Raw genomic sequence first — 7,901 nt, 5'->3', positions numbered from 1 at the left:
ATATTTCCCTTCTTACATCAGCTGATATCTCAAAGTGCTGTACAGAAACCCAGCCTAAAACCCCAATGTACACAATGCAGGTGTAGAAGCACGGTGGCTAGGAAAATCTCCCGAGAGAGGCCAAAACCTAGAGAGGAACCAGGCTATGAGGGGTGGCCAGGCCTCTTCTGGCTGTGCCGGGTGGCGATTATAACAGAACATGGCCAAGATGTTCAAATGTTCATAAATGACCAGCATGGTCAAATAATAATAATCACAGTAGTTGTCGAGTGTGCAACAGGTCAGCACATCAGGGGTAAATGTCAGTTGGCTTTTCATAGCCGATCATTAAGAGTATCTGTACCACTCCTGCTGTCTCTAGAGAGTTGAAAACAGCAGGTCTGGGACAGGTAGCACGTCCGGTGAACAGGTCAGGGTTCCATAGCCGCAGGCAGAACAGTTGAAACTGGAGCAGCAGTATGGCCAGGTTGACTGGGGACAGCAAGGAGTCATCATGCCAGGTAGTCCTGAGGCATTTTCACAAAATGGGACAAACACCAAATTGACAATTTGCAAAAATATCCTCGGTGTACAACATAAAACACCAAATAATGCATGCAGAGCAGAATTAGGCCGATACCCGCTAATGATCTAAATCCAGAAAAGAGTGATTCAATTCTACAACCGCCTAAAAGGAAGTGAATCCCAAACCTCCATAACAAAGCCATCACCTACAGAGAGATGAACCTGGAAAAGAGTCCCCTAAGCAAGCTGGTCCTGGGGCTCTGTTCACAAACACAAACAGACCCCACAGAACCCCAGGACAGCAACACCTGACCACTGTGATTGAACCAAAATTAAGGCAAGGTTTGACTATGTACAGACTCAGTGAGCATAACCTTGCTATTGAGAGAGGCTGCTATAGGCCTACTGGTTCTCAAGAGAAGGCAGGTTATGTGCACACTGGCCACAAAATGGAGGTGGAAACTGAGCTGCACTTCCTAACACAGGTGTGAGTGTTGACAAGGACAAGGCTGGAGATCACTCTGTCATGCTGATTGAGTTTGAATAACAGACTGGAACCTTCAAAAGGAGGGTGGTGCTTGGAATCATTGTTCTTCCTCTGTCAAACATGGTTTCCTGCAAGGAAACACGTGCCGTCATCATTGCTTTGCACAAAAGGGCTTCACAGGCAAGGATATAGCTGACAGTAAGATTGCACCTAAATCAACCATTTATCTACTTCCGGCGCCGACAGAGATGGCCGCCTCGCTTCGCGTTCCGAGGAAACTATGCAGTTTTTTGTTTTTTTACGTGTTATTTCTTACATTAGTACCCCAGGTCATCTTAGGTTTCATTACATACAGTCGAGAAGAACTACTGAATATAAGATCAGCGTCAACTCAGCATCAGTACGACCAAGAATATGTTTTCCGCGACGCGGATCCTGTGTTCTGCCTTACAAACAGGACAACGGAATGGATCGCATGCAGCGACCCAAGAAAACGACTCCGAAAAAGAGGGAAACGAGGCGGTCTTCTGGTCAGACTCCGAAAAAGGGCACATCGCGCACCACTCCCCAGCATTCTTCTTGCCAATGTCCAGTCTCTTGACAACAAGGTTGACGAAATCCGAGCAAGGGTGGCATTCCAGAGGGACATCAGAGACCGCAACGTTCTCTGCTTCACGGAAACATGGCTCACTGGAGAGACGCTATCCGATGCGGTGCAGCCAACGGGTTTCTCCACACATCGCGCCGACAGAAACAAACATCTTTCTGGTAAGAAGAGTGGCGGGGGCGTATGCCTCATGACTAATGAGACATGGTGTGATGAAGGAAACATACAGGAACTCAAATCCTTCTGTTCACCTGATTTAGAATTCCTCACAATCAAATGTAGACTGCATTATCTTCCAAGAGAATTCTCTTCGATATATAATCACAGCCGTATATATCCCCCCCCCCAAGCAGACACATCGATGGCTCTGAACAAACTTTATTTAACTCTTTGCAAACTGGAAACCATTTATCCGGAGGCTGCATTGATTGTAGCTGGGGATTTTAACAAAGCTAATCTGAAAACAAGACTCCCTAAATTTTATCAGCATATCGATTGCGCAACCAGGGGTGGTAAAACCTTGGATCATTGTTACTCTAACTTCCGCGACGCATATAAGGCCCTGCCCCGCCCCCCTTTCGGAAAAGCTGACCACGACTCCATTTTGCTGATCCCTGCCTACAGGCAGAAACTAAAACAAGAGGCTCCCACGCTGAGGTCTGTCCAACGCTGGTCAGACCAAGCTGACTCCACACTCCAAGACTGCATCCATCACGTGGACTGGGACATGTTTCGTATTGCGTCAGATAAAAATATTGCCGAATACGCTGATTCGGTGTGCGAGTTCATTAGAACGTGTGTAGTTCCCATAGCAATGATAAAAACATTCCCTAACCAGATACCGTGGATTGATGGCAGCATTCGCGTGAAACTGAAAGTGCGAACCACTGCTTTTAATCAGGGCAAGGTGTCTGGTCACATGTCCGAATATAAACAATGCAGCTATTCCCTCCGCAAGGCTATTAAACAAGCTAAGCGTCAGTACAGAGACAAAGTGGAATCTCAATTCAATGGCTCAGACACAAGAGGCATGTGGCAGGGTCTACGGTCAATCACGGACTACAAGAAGAAACCCAGCCCAGTCACGGACCAGGATGTCTTGCTCCCAGGCAGACTAAATAACTTTTTTGCCCGCTTTGAGGACAATACAGTGCCACTGACACGGCCTGCAACGAAAACATGCGGTCTCTCCTTCACTGCAGCCGAGGTGAGTAAGACATTTAAACGTGTTAACCCTCGCAAGCCTGCAGGCCCAGACGGCATCCCAGCCGCACCCTCAGAGCATGCGCAGACCAGCTGGCCGGTGTGTTTACGGACATATTCAATCAATCCCTATACCAGTCTGCTGTTCCCACATGCTTCAAGAGGGCCACCATTGTTCCTGTTCCCAAGAAAGCTAAGGTAACTGAGCTAAACGACTACCGCCCCGTAGCACTCACTTCCGTCATCATGAAGTGCTTTGAGAGACTAGTCAAGGACCATATCACCTCCACCCTACCTGACACCCTAGACCCACTCCAATTTGCTTACCGCCCAAATAGGTCCACAGACGATGCAATCTCAACCACACTGCACACTGCCCTAACCCACCTGGACAAGAGGAATACCTATGTGAGAATGCTGTTCATCGACTACAGCTCGGCATTCAACACCATAGTACCCTCCAAGCTCGTCATCAAGCTCGAGACCCTGGGTCTCGACCCCGCCCTGTGCAACTGGGTACTGGACTTCCCGACGGGCCGCCCCCAGGTGGTGAGGGTAGGCAACAACATCTCCTCCCCGCTGATCCTCAACACGGGGGCCCCACAAGGGTGCGTTCTGAGCCCTCTCCTGTACTCCCTGTTCACCCACGACTGCGTGGCCACGCACGCCTCCAACTCAATCATCAAGTTTGCGGACGACACAACAGTGGTAGGCTTGATTACCAACAACAACGAGACGGCCTACAGGGAGGAGGTGAGGGCCCTCGGAGTGTGGTGTCAGGAAAATAACCTCACACTCAACGTCAACAAAACTAAGGAGATGATTGTGGACTTCAGGAAACAGCAGAGGGAACACCCCTATCCACATCGATGGAACAGTAGTGGAAAGGGTAGCAAGTTTTAAGTTCCTCGGCATACACATCACAGACAAACTGAATTGGTCCACTCACACTGACAGCGTCGTGAAGAAGGCGCAGCAGCGCCTCTTCAACCTCAGGAGGCTGAAGAAATTCGGCTTGTCACCAAAAGCACTCACAAACTTCTACAGATGCACAATCGAGAGCATCCTGGCGGGCTGTATCACCGCCTGGTACGGCAACTGCTCCGCCCTCAACCGTAAGGCTCTCCAGAGGGTAGTGAGGTCTGCACAACGCATCACCGGGGGCAAACTACCTGCCCTCCAGGACACCTACACCACCCGATGTTACAGGAAGGCCATAAAGATCATCAAGGACATCAACCACCCGAACCACTGCCTGTTCACCCCGCTATCATCCAGAAGGCGAGGTCAGTACAGGTGCATCAAAGCTGGGACCGAGAGACTGAAAAACAGCTTCTATCTCAAGGCCATCAGACTGTTAAACAGCCACCACTAACATTGAGTGGCTGCTGCCAACACACTGTCATTGACACTGACCCAACTCCAGCCACTTTAATAATGGGAATCGATGGGAAATGATGTAAATATATCACTAGCCACTTTAAACAATGCTACCTTATATGATGTTACTTACCCTACATTATTCATCTCATATGCATACGTATATACTGTACTCTACATCATCGACTGCATCCTTATGTAATACATGTATCACTAGCCACTTTAACTATGCCACTTTGTTTACTTTGTCTACATACTCATCTCATATGTATATACTGTACTCGATACCATCTACTGTATGCTGCTCTGTACCATCACTCATTCATATATCCTTATGTACATATTCCTTATCCCCTTACACTGTGTATAAGACAGTAGTTTTGGAATTGTTAGTTAGATTACTTGTTGGTTATCACTGCATTGTCGGAACTAGAAGCACAAGCATTTCGCTACACTCGCATTAACATCTGCTAACCATGTGTATGTGACAAATAAAATTTGATTTGATTTGATCTGATCATCAAGAACTTCAAGGAGAGTGGTTCAATTGTTGTGAAGATGGCTTCAGGGTGCCCAAGAAAGTCCAGCAAGCACCAGGACCGTCTCCTCAAGTTGATTCAGTTGCGGGATCGGGGTACCACCAGTACAGAGCTTGCTCAGGAATGGCAGCAGGTGTGAGTGCATCTGCATCCACAGTGAGGCGAAGACTTTTGGAGGATGGCCTGGTGTCAAGAAGGGCAGCAAAGAAGCCACTTCTCTCCAGGAAAAACATCAGTAACAGACTGATATTCTGCAAAAGGTACAGGGATTGGACTACTGAGGACTGGGGTAAAGTCATTTTTTCTGATGAATCCCCTTTCCGACTGTTTGGGGCATCCGAAAAAAAGCTTGTCCGGAGAAGACAAGGTGAGCGTTACCATCAATCCTGTGTCATGCCAACAGTAAAGCATCCTGAGACCATTCATGTGTGTGGGGTTGCTTCTCAGCCAAGGGAGTGGGCTCACTCACAATTTTGCCTAAGAACACAGCCATGAATAAAGAATGGTACCAACACATCCTCCGAGAGCAACTTCTCCCAACCATCCAGGAACAGTTTGGTGACGAACAATGCCTTTTCCAGCATGATGGAGCACCTTGCCATAAGGCAAAAGTGATGACTAAGTGGCTCGGGGAACAAAACATCGATATTTTGTGTCCATGGCCAGGAAACTGCCCAGACCTTAATCCCATTGAGAACTTGTGGTCAATCCTCAAGAGGCGGGTGGACAAACAAAACCCACATATTCTGACAAACTCCAAGCATTGATTATGCAAGAATGGGCTTCCATCAGTCAGGATGTGGCCCAGAAGTTAATTGACAGCATGCCAGGGCAGATTGCAGAGGTCTTGAAAAAGAAGGGTCAACACTGCAAATATTGACTCTTTGCATCAACTTCATGTAATTGTCAATAAAAGCCTTTGACGCTTATGAAATGCTTGGAATTATACTTCAGCATTCCATATTAACATCTGACAAAAATATCTAATGACACTGAAGCAGCAAACTTTGTGGAAATTCATATTTGTGTCATTCTTCAAACTTTTGGCCACGACTGTACTTGAACTATTTTGACATCATTATAACACTGTACATAGCCAGAATATGGCATTTGAAGTGTGTGATGTTTACTGTTAATTGTTTATTGTTTATTTAACTTGCTTTGGTAATGTAAACATATGTTTCTAATGCCAATAAAGCCCTTTGAATTGTATTGAACTGAATTGAGAAGGCGAAAGAGAGAGAGAGGGGGGGGAGCGAGCAAGAGAGAGAGAGAGAGGGGAAGGAGAGAGAGAGAGAGAGAGAGAGAGAGGAGGAGGAGAGAGAGAGAGAGAGAGGGGGAGAGAGAGAGAGAGAGAGAGAGAGAGAGGAGGGAGAGAGAGAGAGGGGGAGGGGGAGGAGAGAGAGAGAGAGAGAGAGAGAGAGAGAGAGAGGAGAGAGAGGGGGAGAGGAGAGAGAGAGAGAGGAGAGAGAGAGAGAGAGAGAGAGAGAGAGGAGAGAGAGAGAGGAAGAGAGAGAGAGAGAGGGGGAAGGAGAGAGAGAGAGGGGGAAGGGAGAGAGGAGAGAGAGAGAGAGGGGGTAAGAGAGAGAGAGAGAGAGAGGAAGAGGGGGAAGGAGAGAGAGAGAGGAGAGAGAGAGAGAGAGAGAGGGGTAAGGTGAGAGAGAGAGAGAGAGAGAGAGAGAGAGAGAGAGAGAGAGAGAGAGAGAGAGAGAGAGAGAGAGAGAGAGAGAGAGAGGGGGGTAAGGTGAGAGAGAGAGAGAGAGCAGTGTGAGTTGCAGCTTGTGGTATTGCGCCATAAGGATATCCCAAGTACCACTGTTTGTACTCTATAGCCAAATCCTTTTCACTCTTTTGGCAATAAGCCACAAACAGACCGGCACCCAGGCTACCATAGGGATGGCATTCTTTTGGGGGGTCACTAAGATGATTTGAAAGAGGACAAATGCCTGTTTGTCTGCGTGTGTCTTAATGTTTCAGTGACAGGCACAATGCTGTGACCTGACTGGTGAATGTAATGACATTTTAAACACAGGATAGAGTGAACACACAATGCTTATGAAATTTGATTTCCTTGTAAAAAAATGATCCTCTCATGTTTTGGCTGCTCATGCTATAATTTCCCACAAAGTTTGAATATCAACCCAGAGTATAACCATTAGTGAGATCCTTAATGTTTCTACTGCCATCTATAATCACTTCTACTGCCATCTATAATCACTTCTACTGCCATCTATAATCACTTCTACTGCCATCTACAATCACTTCTACTGCCATCTATAATCACTTCTACTGCCATCTATAATCACTTCTACTGCCATCTATAATCACTTCTACTGCCATCCACAATCACTTCTACTGCCATCTACAATCACTTCTACTGCCATCTATAATCACTTCTACTGCCATCTATAATCACTTCTACTGCCATCCATAATCACTTCTACTGCCATCTATAATCATTTCTACTGCCATCTATAATCACTTCTACTGCCATCTATAATCACTTCTACTGCCATCTATAATCACTTCTACTGCCATCTATAATCACTTCTACTGCCATCTATAATCACTTCTACTGCCATCTACAATCACTTCTACTGCCATCTATAATCACTTCTACTGCCATCTATAATCACTTCTACTGCCATCTATAATCACTTCTACTGCCATCTATAATCACTTCTACTGCCATCTATAATCACTTCTACTGCCATCTATAATCACTTCTACTGCCATCCACAATCACTTCTACTGCCATCTACAATCACTTCTACTGCCATCTATAATCACTTCTACTTCCATCTATAATCACTTCTACTGCCATCCACAATCACTTCTACTGCCATCTATAATCACTTCTACTGCCATCTATAATCACTTCTACTGCCATCTATAATCACTTCTACTGCCATCCACAATCACTTCTACTGCCATCTACAATCACTTCTACTGCCATCTATAATCACTTCTACTTCCATCTATAATCACTTCTACTGCCATCTATAATCACTTCTACTGCCATCTATAATCACTTCTACTGCCATCTACAATCACTTCTACTGCCATCTATAATCACTTCTACTGCCATCTATAATCACTTCTACTGCCATCTATAATCACTTCTACTGCCATCCATAATCACTTCTACTGCCATCTATAATCACTTCTACTGCCATCTATA

General features: G+C 46.1%; 1 protein-coding gene across 1 annotated transcript in view; it reads left to right on the top strand.

Moving 5' to 3' along the window:
* Nucleotides 1-7,901, top strand: part of LOC127907403 (AT-rich interactive domain-containing protein 3A-like) — a 46,316-nt gene that overhangs the window by 37,753 nt on the left and 662 nt on the right. The window lies entirely within an intron of this gene.

The sequence above is a fragment of the Oncorhynchus keta genome, chromosome 14 (assembly GCF_023373465.1).
Source record: "Oncorhynchus keta strain PuntledgeMale-10-30-2019 chromosome 14, Oket_V2, whole genome shotgun sequence".
NCBI classification, from domain to species: domain Eukaryota; kingdom Metazoa; phylum Chordata; class Actinopteri; order Salmoniformes; family Salmonidae; genus Oncorhynchus; species Oncorhynchus keta.
Note: the sequence above shows the minus strand (reverse complement) of the source record. Positions and strands in the feature narration are given on the sequence as shown.